Below are 16,346 nucleotides of genomic sequence, written 5' to 3' on the forward strand. Positions count from 1 at the left end.
GTCTTCTCACTTCTGGGGCAGCTGATATGAATTATAAGGTACCCTCATAAAAGATTTTACTAAAGCTGAAGCCTCTGAATATGCAGAACTTGAGCATTTTTGTATCCTTTCTAATTTCCAAAATATTTACAATCTGTATAGGACTTAAAAAAAAAAAATTTAACTTACTATTTTTACTGAATATCTTGTTTCTAAACAAGATCTGAGTCCTGCAACAGCTCAAATGGGTGAATGGCCTTGTGCTCGTAAAAAAATGCGCCACTGATTTCTTCATCCATTTGTGTACATGTTTTGCAGGAGACATCTTAGAGCTGCCATTGTATCATGCAGCAGGAAGACACATCTGAGCGCTGGCCCTTGCTATGGAAGACAAGTCTCTGCAGTGAGGCACACTACTAACCCCAGGGGAGAAAATGCTTTTGGATCAAAAAAGGGCACAGAAGGAATACCCTCATGAAAATCTGAGACCCCAAATATCTCACTCCGTACATAAAGATCCTCTGTTTGATGAAAGACTGACCCAGCCAAGTTGGAGCACATCATGTAAAGCTGTCATCACTCCTCTGCATTTCCACACTTACTAAACCTATGTTTTTCATTCTCTGTAACATAATGCAACTAGAATTATGTCAGCCACCATAGCAATCCTTTCTTCTTATCGGCTCTATGGCAGCAGCTCAGCCTCCAGTCTGTGCTGTTACTAGTAGGGTAGCTCAAAATAGTTGTTTGTTTTCCATGCATAACAAAGGCATCAGGGGGGGCCCATGAAGTGGTTGAAGTTTATCATTGGTGGCCTTTATTCTGTAAAGCATTTAAACACCACAGTTTTACTAAAGGTGCTGTGAATATTCATTCAGTGCCCATGGGTGAACATGGTTCACCAGACTCTGGTGTTAACACCACAGCTCCACCTCACTTAATGGAACTTGAAAACTTTTCCATCAGTTTGCTGTCTGAACAGATATAACTTATTCAAGACTTTAAAAAAAAAAAAAGAAAAAAAAGCTATATTCATATCTTGAAGTTACAGGGCCTTGAGGAAAACGTGTTAACATGGTAAAAGGCCAAGCTTAACCACTCAGTGCTCCAGGAAGAGAATGCTGTTATTCTCCAGGAAGAGAATTGGGAAAAACCAGGCTGTCCCACTCTCAAAACGTTCTCTTTATTCTCTACATGAATGGGTTTGTATCTGCTGATAACCCACTTCTTTCCAAGGGTTTCAGGTTTAGGATTCCTTTTGATGCTAGACTCACTGCTTGAAATAGTAAACCACTCCAACTTTGATGGAGCTACAATTATTCCCTATAGTCAGCTATTCCGTTGTTTCCTCTAAAACTTTTATTTATGTCACTGTTTCACTTTGAGTAGTTTTCCCCCTTCATCCTTTCTGATTTAAATCATACCAGTAAAAAATTTACAAATCAGATAGCCCAAGAGGCATGCAATATTTTCATATAAAATATAGATAAATTTGTGCTTTTCTGTAACATGTGTGACTAAAACGATATCAGTGATCACAACCACCATCTTTTTTTCTTTCGTCAACCCTCTTGGAAGCAGCTCTGCTTCCTATCTGTGCTGTCACTGTCGGGGTAGCCGTGGTGGCAGCCTCTGAGTCCTGGGATCACAGAAACCACCTGGCCCAAGGCTAGAGGTGTCTCGGTCTGAACATGTGTTGGTGCCAACATTTCTGAAAGTTTCAGCCTGTCTGGAGCACTGGAGTGTTACATCAGGCAGCTCCGCCTAGCAATGGTAACCTAAGCTACCAGCAGCAGGGAGGCGTTTGTGCTGTGCTTTGCTTCGAGCAGCGTTCAGAGCCTGTGACACTGTCTGACACTGACTGATTAAGGTACAGGTACTGTGGTGCTGTCAGGAAAGAAGAAAGAGGACTTGCAGTGCTATTGTTGCTCATGGATCTCCAGCAGAGCAGCAGCCAGACACCAGTGCACAGCAGCATCGTGCTCTACCACCTTTTCTGAGAATTACTGCCTAGTCAACCCTAAAGCGATTAGGAACACACCATGTTTTTAACACAGCCTGTTCCTCCACACAGACTGCAAAGACTGTATGTCATAGGTGATCAAACCCTTAAGACTGGGGAGGGAATTGTGACAGGAGGAGAAGAGAGAGATGTGACAAGGACAAAAATATGAACTCTGAGTCTTATCAGGAAACCATTAGGAAGGCTGCTGGTGCAGTAAACAAGACCAGGTCTTAACAGGGAGAAAAACAGAACTACCTAGTTATGCTGCAGGTATAAACTAATCTTCCTTTTCCCCATTGCTTTTACTTGCCATCATTAAAAACCACAAATTCAAATTTCTTCCTGAACTCAATTTTGTGGATATCCCCAAAGCTCATGCTACACTACTACTGGGAATGGTGAGAAGGATTACTTTGCCAGACAGCATAGGACATGGGACAAAAATTTTAGTTTTATTTTGTTTAATTCGTAGGGCTTTCCCGAGTACAAAGACATAGGGGTTCCCTATGTACCTTTTCATCTCATCTTTGTAAGTGATGAAATAATCATTTCCCTTCTCTCTGAGGGTGATGCTGAAGCCCTCAGAAAGAGTAACATATGTGGTATCCAGGCTTGGGGACACTCTTTAGCTCAGGCTTACACTTGGCCTTCTGGAGTCACCTCTCCTCCTTACAGCCTACACAGGCACGAAGGCAAGCAGGAAAATAGAAAATCTCATCTATCTTGAGAAATCTGAGATCTCTGCAGACCTGAGATGCTCTTAGTTCTTTGTGTGCCAAACCTGATATGTTTCTGTTGCCTGTGTGGTGCCAGGATTGTCCTTGTCCTCTACAAAGCAGAGGCCAGGGAAAACTGGAAAGATTCTTATCTTCCTTTCACTAGGGAGGAGGTAATTTGGCTTCCAGGAGCCTTCTTTTATCACAGCTGGGCAGTTTTAATCTCAGTTTTCTTAATATTTAGTGGGCAATTGATATGTTCCCTTTTGCTCTATCTAACAGAGCTGATTATTGCTAGGGTCAGGTGGTTACATGAGCTAATTAATATTCACAGGTAGCAGTAGGAAATAAGTACAAACCTCATCTCCTCAGCTTTAATTACAATATCAGTGCTATCAAATTCCATGTGGATACACCTCCCACATCAGCTCCAGACAATTTCAGATGTGTGTACTAACAGGATCCAACAACATCTTTAACTCATGATCTTCTGTCATTACAATATAATTACTCTAATGCATCTTTACTGTGCAACGCCAGCCAAAACTAACAACCATTGGGCATACAGTGTGATGGCAGAATAGAGATGTTAATGTAAGCTTTCAGCTTACAGGGACTTGCAGCATTTCTGCCAGTCCCATTATTCAACATTTGTGGGCAACCTGACTCCTACCTGCTTCCCTTCCTTCTCTATATTTACTTTATGAAACAGTTATGTTATTCTAGCACCAAGAAGCCCCAGGTGGCACTGAAATCCCTGGGGGAATCTGACGTAAGAGTCAATAAAATGGCAGTAAATTGTCTCACCTTGGATAGCTCTGTGGATTAGACGAGGAAGAGAGGAAGGTCAGTCATGGAAGAACAACTGTATTTTACACCTTACTGAGCTACGGGTGAGGATCTGGCCTTGTGAAGATGTGGAAAAGAGGTTAGGAGCAATTTGACAGAAAATACACTACTGGCTAATTAAGTTAGCAAATATCCCTCGATTAAGTGCTGGTAGAGGTCAGGTACAAAAGTCAGTTAGAGAGAGCAGGGTAAGCTTCAAAGGGTCTTTGTGGCAAAGAGGTAAAGAATGAGCCAGTGGAATAACCTGTCAAATGACAAGCCATGAAGATAATATTAACCTTTCATTTCTACCATTGTAGAAAGAGAAGAAAAAAGTCCACAATTTGAAAAGAGAAAATGGGATGAATTTTTGAAACTACATAAGGATGTTTAAATGAGAACTAACTGCAGACATGTCTCACTGCACTATCAGTGCATTCCTCTGCCTTTGCAGAGATTTACAAAACTCTCTCAGTATTTCAATTTCATCAGTCTTTTTACTATTCTTAAACGGTCATCATTTTAAACTGCGTAAGAGCGCCTGTATTTCATTCATGTGGCTTTCTATGTGATAACAGTCTCTATAATTAAAACATACATTATCAAGACTTGAAAAAGAGAGTTAAACTGGAATGGCATTACATTGACACCTATCCAAATTGTAATTGGTGTTTAATTGTAGCTCTGCAAGCAAACACAAAAAGACAAACAACAAAGAAACCCCTGGTTTGATTGAAAGCAATTAAGAGAGAAAAACCCAAGAGAGATAATATATGAAATTTCAAGGAAGAAACATTCCTTCCCTGAAATGCAAAGGCCCTTCTTGAGTCTGGGAGAAGTAAAGCATGAGAATAGTGCAGCTGTTTCTGGGAACTTGTCTTTTGCATGGAAATGCAAATTAAGGGCTGCCAAGCTGATTTTTATCTCTGTGTAACACCCATCATATTTATACTGTATATGTTTGCTGATGTTCTCTATTAACTCTATTGTTTGCATATTAACTGTTTTGTGTCCCAGATGCTCATACAAGGATCATAAATATTTTGTGAAAGATATAACCATCACTTTCAACACTACAAACTGTTGTTCCCCCAAACAGCTTTCCCTCTGTTCTTGGAGAAAGCTCAAAGAATCCCTGAAGAACTACTTTAGAATGAGTGTTTTTCAGCATCAGCTCACAGGGACAGGGAGGAAGCAGTTCCTGGGACAAAGAACTTCCACAACAGTCACTTTGCATCTAAACCCAGTGAGTTTACCTTTAGGGGTAAACTGCCCCCAACCTGATTCTAGATCTGGAGAGATGGAGGGTAATGCAGTTTCAAGAATGCTAGAAGGTAGCACATAGTTCTGCAGGCTTGAATTCATGATTTGGCTCTCTACTAGGGGTACATGTATGAGGATAAGGGTAATATATATGTAGTTCACACGTGGATTGTGCAGAGTTCATGCGTGGAACTGGACAGAGATTTCTAGAATGCACAGGGCTTGTAGTTTCACAAGGCGTCATCTCTAATTATCAGGAAGGTTCCCTGGTTCTGTTCCAGAACGGAAAAGGAAAATATTTTTATCTGCTTTAACTTCACACTGGCACTGCCAGATGATTCATAGGCTCTGGAGTACACAGACATTACCAGCTCAGCACATTTGTATACCAATCACCATTTGTCATATGTGAGTACTTCCCACAGTCCTAAAAAGGGATTTGTTTTGTGTATTATTTGCAGAAAATGTAACAAACTCCACACTGAACAGCAAAATAAAAACAGCACTTGATTATTTTATTGAATATTTGCCTATTTACTTGCCAAAACTTCACTTTAGGATTTTTTTTTTCACTGTCTAATAAAAGGACCCCCACAGCTGTCTTCTCCGTGGAGAAAAGCTGTCAACATCCAGTATAATTTTCTGCATATTGAGTGAAGTACTTGAAAGTCCCAGATCCATTTTAATATGTGAGCTGTTCTCCCATTTGTATGCAGCTGGAGAGAGTAGTTTTATCCTCATTTAAAAAAGTCATATGATAGATTTCTTTCTTTAAACAAATAGTGTCTCAAACTTTTCTTCTCTCTCTCTCTTTCCCCCAGCATACACCTTTCCTCTCTTGTTAGGCACCACTGAGCTGAAATCTCTGCATAGTGCTGACATCTCATCCGTTATACATAAAACAACGCCAGCACCATTTCTTTTTTGATGTCTCTGTGCATGATCTGCTGGAATAATTCCCAGATTATCTGTTTATTAATGCAATTTTTTGCAAAATGGTGAGGACATTCCATTGCACTGCCTTGAATAAGGCCTTCACTATAATTTTCTGAACTTTTGTGATTCTGGGAACTGACAGCTTCTAATCCCAGCCAAAACTTTTCCCAGTCCTGGTCCTGCAAACACTTTGCCACAAAGGGGTGGTCCTACTAGAGTCAGAAGGCAAATGTTAAATACTCAGTATTCTTTCCTATGTGAGTGCCAGATTCATTTGCATTCTCAGGTACTGCCAAGCAAGGTACAAGCACCTGCAAATGCAGCTTTTGCATGGCAAGAGCACAGGGCTGCCTTTGCACCTAGACTACAGGAAGGGGCACAAGGAGGGACCTGCAGTATTGGCCACCCTTGATTTTCTGCGTACCCACACAGACAACACCTATCTCTGGATTTCTAATAAAATTTACTCGCCACTGCTTGCTGGTGACTTGTTACAGTGCTTGAATATTTGTTAAATGTGTGTTTTGAGAGCTGTAATTATTCTTCTTTACCACACCAAGTGCAAACTCTATCCTAATTACGTGCATTTCAGAGGCTGTTAATCTGAAGTGCTGGTAGTTCTCCTCCATCTTGGCACAGGACAGGAGAGCACTCAGTGCAAATGTAGTGACATTCCACTGCACCAGTCAGTTGTGCTCAGTCCTTCCACAGCTATTAACTCTGATGCAATGAAATGTTGTTGTTATGGGTTGCAGGGAGCATGTTTAACATCCACAGCTATTTTTAATGATTCTGTCAAGAGGAAAGATTACAGCTGTGAAGGCACAGGGAGATTTTGTGCAACAGTCACAAAGCTTTGGACTCTGCACACACCATGACTGAACATGCTGAACATACATTTCAACACATCTTGACACTAAAAAAGTCATGGTTAAGAAACAGGATATCTGAAGGTTATAGAACATTTAATGGCTCTAGTCTAAACAATAAACTGTCAAGAAATAAGTGCCAAGCATTATCATCCTCCCAGACTGGAAATGCCAAATCTCGCAGGCTGAGAATGACTCACTCAAACAACCTTAGATGGCAAACCCCTAAGCACACAACTTTGGAGTGATGCTAGTAACTCAGTGTAAAGCACTTGATCCAAGGAGAGAGCACTGAGTAATTCCCCAGACAATGCTTGTAGATGCTTTCACCCAAATTCAAGATCTCTGCTTCACATTTCTGTTTTGAATGAGAATAAAAAAGAGGATTGTCAAATTTTCCAATGGAATTAAAATTCTGAAAATTTTACATTAGAAAAATTGGATAGTTTTGCTGTGACTATTTTGTCTGAAACAAATGGAACCAACTGTACAAATCTTGGGTGAACCTGGGGAATATTCCCTTAAGAAAGCAGCAGAACTGAGAGCTTCGAGGTTCCTGGGGTTGTTTCTCACCTACCAACAAAGTATGAACCTCAAAAATATGAACATTCACTTAAACCAGCATTCTTGGAATTTGCAGCAACCACTGCTGGAGGAGCAAATGAATGAGCCACTACTGGGTAAGCTTTCCTAGGTCTTCCAGGTTTCCCCATCCACTGGGGTTGGGGCACGAGTTAAAGGAACCAAATTTTTGAAGACAGGAGCCCCAGCTTGGATCAGAGATCTCAGAAGTTCAGGATTTCCAGATCTACCAAACCCACATGGAAGATATGTAAGCTCTGGGTTCAGCTGCTAGCTGAGTTTCAGGAAGCCTGCTGGGTGCCCTTAAGTTGTAGGAAGGCCACACAAAACCCCTACAGAAAAACCCAGAGACCCATAGAATTTCCTGTGAGGTATTTTTGTGTTCAATAACTCCGCATTTTCTAACGAAGTACAGCTTACTGGAAAGTTTCTGCCTATTTGCATCTGGGAGAACATTATTCAGGTGGACACGACACATTCTGAATGACATGCAAGAATTAAATTTGGCCTTCTTGCCAAATTCCATCCAGGCAGATAATTTCCTGTGTATTTAAATACACCTCACAACATTAACAGAGCACTTTTTCAGCTCACATTCTGTCTTGCAGCTCTTGTATTGTTAAATATTATCTACATTTCATCTTCTGTGTGGCTGCTTTTCCCTGAGTTCCGTGATACGTTAGACTGTGGTACCTGTATCTATGTGAATGGCAGCTCTGGGGTCTTTAAAATCACTTGTGTTACTGCAAAAGCATCAGTGCTACATGAGGCAGTATTTTTAGTACCAGACAAATTCTTGCAGAGCAAGGTGCAATCCCACACGTAATGAGACTAGTCTGTATGTCAAATTATTTTATGCCATTATGGTGCATGACCACATTACACAGTAGCTGTTGTATTTTTTTATCTCTTCAGGAGCATTTATTACTACAGGATCTTGCATTGACTCCAATGAAGACCCAGGCCCCTACTGTGCCAGGCACTATAGCAACAGAGAGTAAAAGGCAGTCCTTGTAACTAAAGACCTTCACTGCCAGAGATTTATCTTTTATTCTTCAGTTTATAACAGTTGCAAAACAAACTTGAATGAAGAATAAGAACTGCAATGAATAGTCTGTGGGGTGAATTCATATGTAGGTGGGAAACCCTGAGCCAGTAAAACAATCGAGGGGTGTAATCCTGAAGCCAGTGAAGTAACGTGAGAAGTCCCCCTGACTCCAGTGGGAGCCAGGATATCCCCTCCCTGCTCCCGTTTCCCCAGGTGCATGTCTGCATCGCAGAATGCAGTGTCACACGGGGATATGTATCTCCAGATCCCTTGCTACTGAGAGCAGAATGGCAGTGTGGACATATTGTTCCTGTCAGCGTGAGGAGCCCAGACACAGCGCTGTGCTGTTGCTGTGCGATGGCTCCCAGTGCTCACCCAGCACCTGCTCCCCGGTGACACTGGGTGAGGTGTGACACAGCCAGTGCCATCTACACACAGCCACAGCGCTGCTGCTGCAGCTCTGGGGTTTCCTACAGAGCTGTCTAGGAACAAGTTACAGGTAAGTGGGCTGACAAACTGCCTGCATTCACTAGTCTGTCACGAAATTGTTGACCTACCACTGATAGTCAGCTGAACGATCAATTATGGTCTACAATACTTTTGTGGTCTCCAGCTCAGGGGCTATTTAGATGACAGTGAACTTCTTAACATACTGCGTTTCTTGTCACAAATCCTTTCTCTAAGGATTACAGACTAAAAATATTCCTGAGGTACAGCTCATAAACAGACATATCCCCTGTTCAGATCTTGCTGATGCTCTGTGTTATTATTTACTTAAATTGCATCGCTCTCCAGCCCTAACAGGAGACTCAGGTAACTTAATTTTTTTGTTTTGTAACTGATGCAATGCACATTAAAGCAGAGATAATCATGACTTCAGAGATGCAGGTATATCTTTTCTGAACATTCTGACTATGAATATAATATAATAGAGGTTTGAGTGACGCTCATTTTGCACCCCTGAGTTTATCATAAGATTAACAGTCTTTATTATTTTGCAAAACAGGCAGTAGCACCTCATCAAGGGTATAATCACCTCCATTAAAAAACAAACAGACTTTTACTTAATGTGCTAAAAATATAGTTGAGAAACCTTCAATCTCAAGCCGTGTGATAAAATAGACTGTGTTGACTGAGCAGATCAGCAGCTGCTGCTGTTCAGGCTCCTTCACCCTAACAATGCTTGCCTTTTTTTCTCCCCACCAAATTTAGAGATGATGTCAGTGTAGCCAACCCCAGGAGTTCAAAAATCAGAAGGCAAACCAAAATAGAATCACAGGATTGATATCAAAGCCATGGAAGTTATTGAAACTGAAGCGTATGATTTGGGGGGTCAGCCTTTAGATTTTTTAATTCATAGGAGACAGTCTTCTCCCTTCCAGTTGTCTGCTCAGTGCTCCTGGCTGTCTGATATCCCCTATTTCAGAGTGAGAGACAACGCAGAACAATGGGAAGCACAAAGGATTGGGAATCTATTTAAAGTATATATAAAGCTCAATTCTCTACCATAATCCTTAATCCTGCAAATACTTTCTCTGAATGCTCAACTTCATTCACACAAGCAGCCCCATGGAAACCTGTGGGGGTCCTCTTGTACCTGAAGTTTGTCACTTATATAAGTTACTATTGCACGTCAGAAATGTTGGCCTGTGTCACAATATTAAGAGTTAGCCAAGAATGAAGAGATCTGTTGCTCAGTTTTCTCTGTGATCTTGGGCAAGTCCTGATTCATTCTGTATCCTGGCTTCCTGCTTTTTAAAAGAGGGGTAAAATTTATCTCTACAAGGTACTTGGAAGCTTCCAGACAAAAGATAATAAAATGCAGAAAATTAATACATTTTCTTTTTCTGATGTAAATTGATTTCTAGCTAACACAGCTGGAAAGAATGCTTAAGAATCAGTGAAAATTATTTCATAATTAAATCTCCTAATAAAACCAAACCCTCAGAACTGGGCTTAATCCACCATGAATCAAGTCTGACTGAGCAGCCAAGAGAAGCAGAGGACTTATTGTTCTCAGAGAAGACACACTTCTCGTTTCACAAACCAGACCTTTTGCGGGCCCTCTTCTGAAAAGAGCAGTTCCTGGGAGTCAGGAGTAAACTCATACAGGAGTTTATCAAGATGTAAACATTTAGTTACATTTTTTCCTACACAAAATATCACATTCCTCTGAATTTTAACCTAAATTTATTGATCCTATTTTTAAATTTTGTCTGAATGTAAAGTCCAATTTTTTGATGCAGCAGTAACATGTTAGAATGAAACGGTTTGTTAGAAAAGTTCTCACTTAAAATAACTGAAGGCTTTCATCTTTTATTAAACATTTGAAATTACTAAAAGATATTACCTTAGAGTGCCTTCATTTAAAGAGGCAAACTGATGCATTTTATTAATTAGACCATTAAAAAACTCATTTATGTGTAAATAAGTCTGGGTCATTAAATCTTAATGTACAGTGTCAAAGTAAAACTTCAGTCTTCAAACTTTCGAGTTATGTTAATTCATGGCCCTAAAAATTAATTAAAACCAGAATTGCCATCAAACAACTTACTTCCCCCCTCCTGTTTTTAAAGAGAAATTATGTATTTGTAGCAATAAAAAGTGTTATTTCTGCTCAGTCCTCCATTCACACATTGTCTACAAGACTTGGATGTGCAATATCTATATTTTGATATCAGAAATCTATTTGAATATTTTTAAAGCACAGCAGTGATGGTGTCCCTAATTTTCATGATAGCAAGAAGAGACTATTTCAGTGAAATCAAATATTTTGAATAAATGGCATAATGAGTAAAAAATATTATTGGGCACAGCTGAAAAAGTAGGGCTAAAAGGTTGTCTCCTGTTAAACTTTGTGATTATTACAGTCATAAAGTCACATTCTCAATTGCTCATGGCTTTACAAAACAGGAAGGATTTAGACTGGAAGTCTCTGGAAATGTCTAAGATTCTCAGGTTGATTTTAAAAAATGTCAGGAAAAAAATGTAGAAAAATTTCCAAGAAGCTCAGCCACTTCCAGGAGCAGAGTAAAAGCTATCCCATTTGATTACAGAGAGATAGAAGGGTCTCTAGGGACATAAAGTGGGAGAAGTTGCTGTGAAGATACTGAAGACACAATTGAGAGAAACTGGAAATGGGCAGTGGAGAGCAGGAGGAACTGAGGGCAAGCAGTCAAGTAGATGCTGTGAGAGAAGCCAATGGATCCTGCACAACTGAAAGGAATGAAACTGGACTGAGGACAGAGAAGAGCAGGGGAGGTAATGGTGGAATGGAAATGACACTGAAAAAGACTGCAGAGAACAGGAGAGAGGGACTCAAGTGCAGCAGCTTGGGTAAAATGGCCTGTGCCCACTCCAGTCTTAAGAACAAATCCCAGGGATGCCAGAATCCCAACACTCATGTAAAAACAAGAAGTAATTATCATGTATTTCCATGCATATAGGTCAGAGACTAAAAATTGTCCACATTATAGTAACTGGTGAAGATTGCTTTTCCTTTGTATACCCTTTAATGAACAGTTAAAATTCCTTTCTCTTCAAGGTGCCTAAAATCAAGAGGATGCAGAAACATCAGTTCTGTGCAGTACTATCCAGACTTGCAATGCTGACACAACACATGGGGAGAAAAAGAAAGAAAGATAGAACAGTGAAAATTGTGTGAAGGCTCTAAGGATAAGGGATGCTTTTAAGGTAGCAGCAGTGATGCAAGGTGAACTGTAATGAGTAACTCCCATTGGCAGGAATGATGTTCAGCATTTGCAGGGACCTTTTCTGCATCCAATACAAGACTACATTTGCTTCCTGACTTAGTGACAGGTTGATATATGGGCACATGAAAGTCAGGTGATTTAAAAGTACAAAAATGCTTGAATTGTTTTGAATCTTCCTAATTCACTCGAGCATGCTACACTAACAAAGGACCCTGTCCTGGCCTGGTGTTCATACTGAATGCTTGTTTTGTAGATAGCAACCTGCCCATGAGTAGATGACTGACAAGAATCTTTTCATTGAAGCATTAAATGTGGTTGTTCCTGCACAGATACAACACATGTAAATTGTTCATGATTATATATGAAGCCATATTATGGTTAGATAGGAGAAGTGATTGCTCCCACCCCACTGTACATATTCTTTGCAATTGTGTGCCACATGCACATTCAAGCATGACACAAGAAAATTCATCAAAGAATATTTAAATATACCTTAGGGAGCCACTAACTTTTCTAATGGTTTTACAGAAGGAAAACTAATTGCATTTGCACAGTGTAACTGTTTTATAATGGTTAAGTCCATCAATGGTTTTACTTTTTTCTTTGGTTAACACTTCTAACAGTCTAATGAAAGAAACAATTGAATGGTTTAAATACGTTAAAATTTCTTCTCTTTTAGCTCCTTTTACTTTTTCCTATTGATTTTTTACGCATAGCTGTCCTATCAAGGTGTTTCCAGAGTGGATAATAACAGACAATTATTATCACAAAGACCTCACACCCTTTTCTAAGACTTAAAATTAAAATCAAACTAATAATAATATATTGAAATCACTAATAATTCCTCTGGTAAACATAGTCAAGTTTGTTATACTAAACATTTAGTTTTACTAAGACTATGGAGTTTTCTTCTGTAACATTATACACTTCATCTGAATGCATCCACTTAATTTTAGGAAATTCTGTAAACTTTCTAGGCTGTTGCTGTCTTGGAGATTAGTTTTCAAAAATGCACAGGAAGAACCAAATAAATGCTTCATTCTGTCATGACTTATCCAGTTATCTGGTGGGGCTCTGTGACTGGCAGGCTGCAGTCAGTAGTCTGATATGGTCAAATTTGACACTGCTTTGATGTTTTCTTAGGTGGTTTTTTGACACATTTTGCTGGATATACAAAATTCTACATGGAGTCTGCTGGATCATATGATCTTGTTTTAAATTCATCCAAAAGAATATTTTGCTAAGGTGATTTACTTTCCTGTGAAATTGGAAACAACAATTACACTACTGATCTGTTTACACACTAAGTTCATGTTTCTTCTTTAGAACTGTGGAGCACTTAAACTGAAATTCTTTGTTTTCTTTGGACAGGTGAAGATTGATTCCAGTGGTTTTCCAAACAGACCAGAAATCAGGGTAGTCGAGATTGACAACATTTCATTGGTATGAGCAAGAGAAGAGTCAGATTATTCTTTGCCAATCTACATGACTATGGAGCACCATTCCCATATTCCTACTCTCTTACCACTTCACTATTGATATTGTGACAGGATTTGTAATACCATGAGGCTGTGTTGCCAAGAGCAATTCTTTTAAAGAGTATGACACTGAATGCAGACTCTGGCAAATGACACTTTCAGTTAGAAAGTGGGAGGGTGACAAAACTCTTCCAGAACCTCTTACAGAGAATATGTCTTGACCACAAAGTGACAAAAGAGAAAATAGTGCTTAAACCTCTGCAACAGAGCACTGAGACAGAAAAATCTCTACTGAAAATGCCTTTTTGTGCAAGAATTGATCTCACTGTCATTTTAGTAATGTAAATCACAAGGAGCCGTTGAAATCAGGGGGAACTCAGCAGTATAAATTAGGTGTCATATGAATAACAAAGTTGTAAGATATTGTTATTGGGTCACTTAGCTCTGCTCCATGGTTTTATTTTAGCTCTAACATTTATCAGCTTTGCTTGTCCAAGCTAACGTTTTCTGCAGTTTGGCAACAATGGTTATTCTGGATTGAGTATTCACAGAGCAAGTAACAGAGAATTTGTCATAATGGGTCCGCCTCCTCTTCTACAGCTCCTCTCATGCTTTATGTCTCTATTTTATATACCCATAAAACATCTAACTGACTATGGAATGACAGTAAGAAAAAGGAAGAAGTGTTCCCTTTTCATCATATTTCTCTGACACAAGAGATTTGATCATCTGTATTATCACAGCCATAAATAGCATTAGCAAACGTATTACCCAGCCCTATTACGTACAGACACATTATCTGCCATGGAAAAATCCATGGGCTAATTATTATTCTCAGCATAAAATATTTTCTGTTATTTGTTCTAAACGCATTGGTCCTTAATGTCATGATGCATTAATTGCACTAAGCTGTGAAATGCAGAAAATACCCCCATCACTGTGTTCTGTTCCCACTACTTCCCACTCTTCCCAAACAAAACCACTCTTGGATGAGAACCTACATGGTATGAAGTGGTAAATGATTCAAAGGGGTGTCACTTTATACTTTCTGAATCTTTATAGTCTTTGAGGTGGTTTGTATGTAAATCTTACTGTACATCTCACTAGCTCTGTCACCTTTTTATGAGCGCTCACAGACAGTCTATATATCAGTTGTCTTGACCAAAATTTGGAATAACTCTTTCAGAACATAGGAACATGGCTCCTGAAAATGATCACTGTCATATCATCATGATGTCATGAAAGGAGAACCAAAATAAATGAGAACTTCCAGACTTCTAGTTATTATACTGATCTCACTAGAAGCTCAGCTTATTTTCTGTGTTAATTTTGGGGGAGATGTTTTATTTGAGGTTTTTTGTCTGTCTCTTTGTTTGTTAAAGACTTCACAGTGTTATTTTCTTGGGGTTTTGTTCCTCTGGAAATAATTTTGTCTGGTAATAATTTATTATCTCTGAAAATGCATCTCTGATTTCTATTGCAATGCTGCAAATTGATGAAATTAACATTAATACTGATGAAATTTATAATGTTTTATGTGATTATTGCTTCACTAATCACTATGTATTCCACTGCTAGCTGTATGCGAGATCATTAATACACTATATGTATAAACATTAAGCTTAATGGAGTTAAATGATGATATGGAAAGGCAGGATGGCTAATTAATGATCACACAAACAATTAGTGCTCTTTCTTGATAATTCACAAGCTGTTCTATGAGGAACTGCAGCCTTGCAGAGTAAAATGCAGTGCATCTCCTAATTACAAATAAGCTAGGGAGTTGTGAAAGCACAGACTACCTTTTAACCTCCAGTTACTATAGACTGTTTTCAAGCTTCTCAGCAAGGTTTTTCCTGGCGAAAAGGTAAATTAAAGGAAAACCTTTTCTACTATCTTTATTGGCCACCTTTAAGTGAATATTTGACTGATAGGACCTAGTCAAGCTTTACATTTAAGAGACACTTAATGAAAAAGTACATCAGTCTTAAATGGTCCTTAATTGGTTCGTGTGATATGTCTGTGTTGGTACTTAGTGCAGGATTGAATTTCACACTAAAGGCTTATTTCTACTAACCCTTAACTCATGCTGAGTATCCCTCTCTCCCTTGTGCATAGTCTCATTGATTTCGCCCAGAGTAATTGTCTTTCTCTGTTCTACAATTCAAAATGTTTTTCTCTGTAGTTTTTATAAAAGAAAAAAAAATTTTTTTCTAGATCATTTAAGGCCTTGGATAGAGTAAATTAATTCTAACTTAATTCTACTATATAACAAGCTATAAAAAGCGTCTGTATGAACTAAAAACATTTCATCCACTCTTTCCATCTTACATTTAGACTTTAAAATAGCACTTTGTGTCCTCTCAAATGCAACTGCTAATATTTCCCAGAAATGTGAAATTGGCACGTAACTCCATAAGTCCTTTACCTCTTATCAGTGTCTGTGGGTCAAATATCACTGTCTGTGGATCAAGTATCAACTCATTTGATTTGCCCTGCAGTTCTCTTATGACACAAAATTAATATTTTTTTGATTTTTGATTTTTTTAAGGATGGATTCTCTTGATTTCTTCAGTTACTACTGCTTTTAATTGACTACCTACAGCTGTAGCATTGGATATAAAATATTTCAGTGAGAGCATTATCCCACAAAACCTAAAGACATAGACTCCATCTTTTCAGATAAGACATAGTATGCAGAAAACTCATGTTTAGAGCTGATTTAAAAACCTTTCATTGAAGTTCATTCATATATATGAGTAGCATTTAAATATCCTAATGATCCATCATTCAGTGCAAATGGCTCTAATTACCTAGAAAAGTCCAATAATATTTGTAGGGCTCTGGGAGACAATGCTGGCTGTTTAAGAACGCACAACAAGAGATACAACACTGAGGTGTCTAATGGCCTGTGATGTTCTTACACATC

General features: G+C 39.0%; 1 long non-coding RNA gene across 1 annotated transcript; it reads left to right on the plus strand.

Annotated features, from left to right (window-relative positions):
• The first annotated feature begins 985 nt into the window (after positions 1-985).
• Positions 986-15,975, plus strand: LOC114067392. Its single transcript, XR_003573390.1, has 3 exons — positions 986-4,774; positions 11,771-11,919; positions 13,311-15,975. It is a non-coding gene; the product is annotated as an uncharacterized LOC114067392 (long non-coding RNA).
• Positions 15,976-16,346: the final 371 nt, after the last annotated feature.

Source organism: Empidonax traillii, unplaced genomic scaffold (assembly GCF_003031625.1).
Source record: "Empidonax traillii isolate 1590-97213 ecotype Southwest subspecies unplaced genomic scaffold, ASM303162v1 scaffold23:size2178997, whole genome shotgun sequence".
Taxonomy (NCBI): Eukaryota; Metazoa; Chordata; class Aves; order Passeriformes; family Tyrannidae; genus Empidonax; species Empidonax traillii.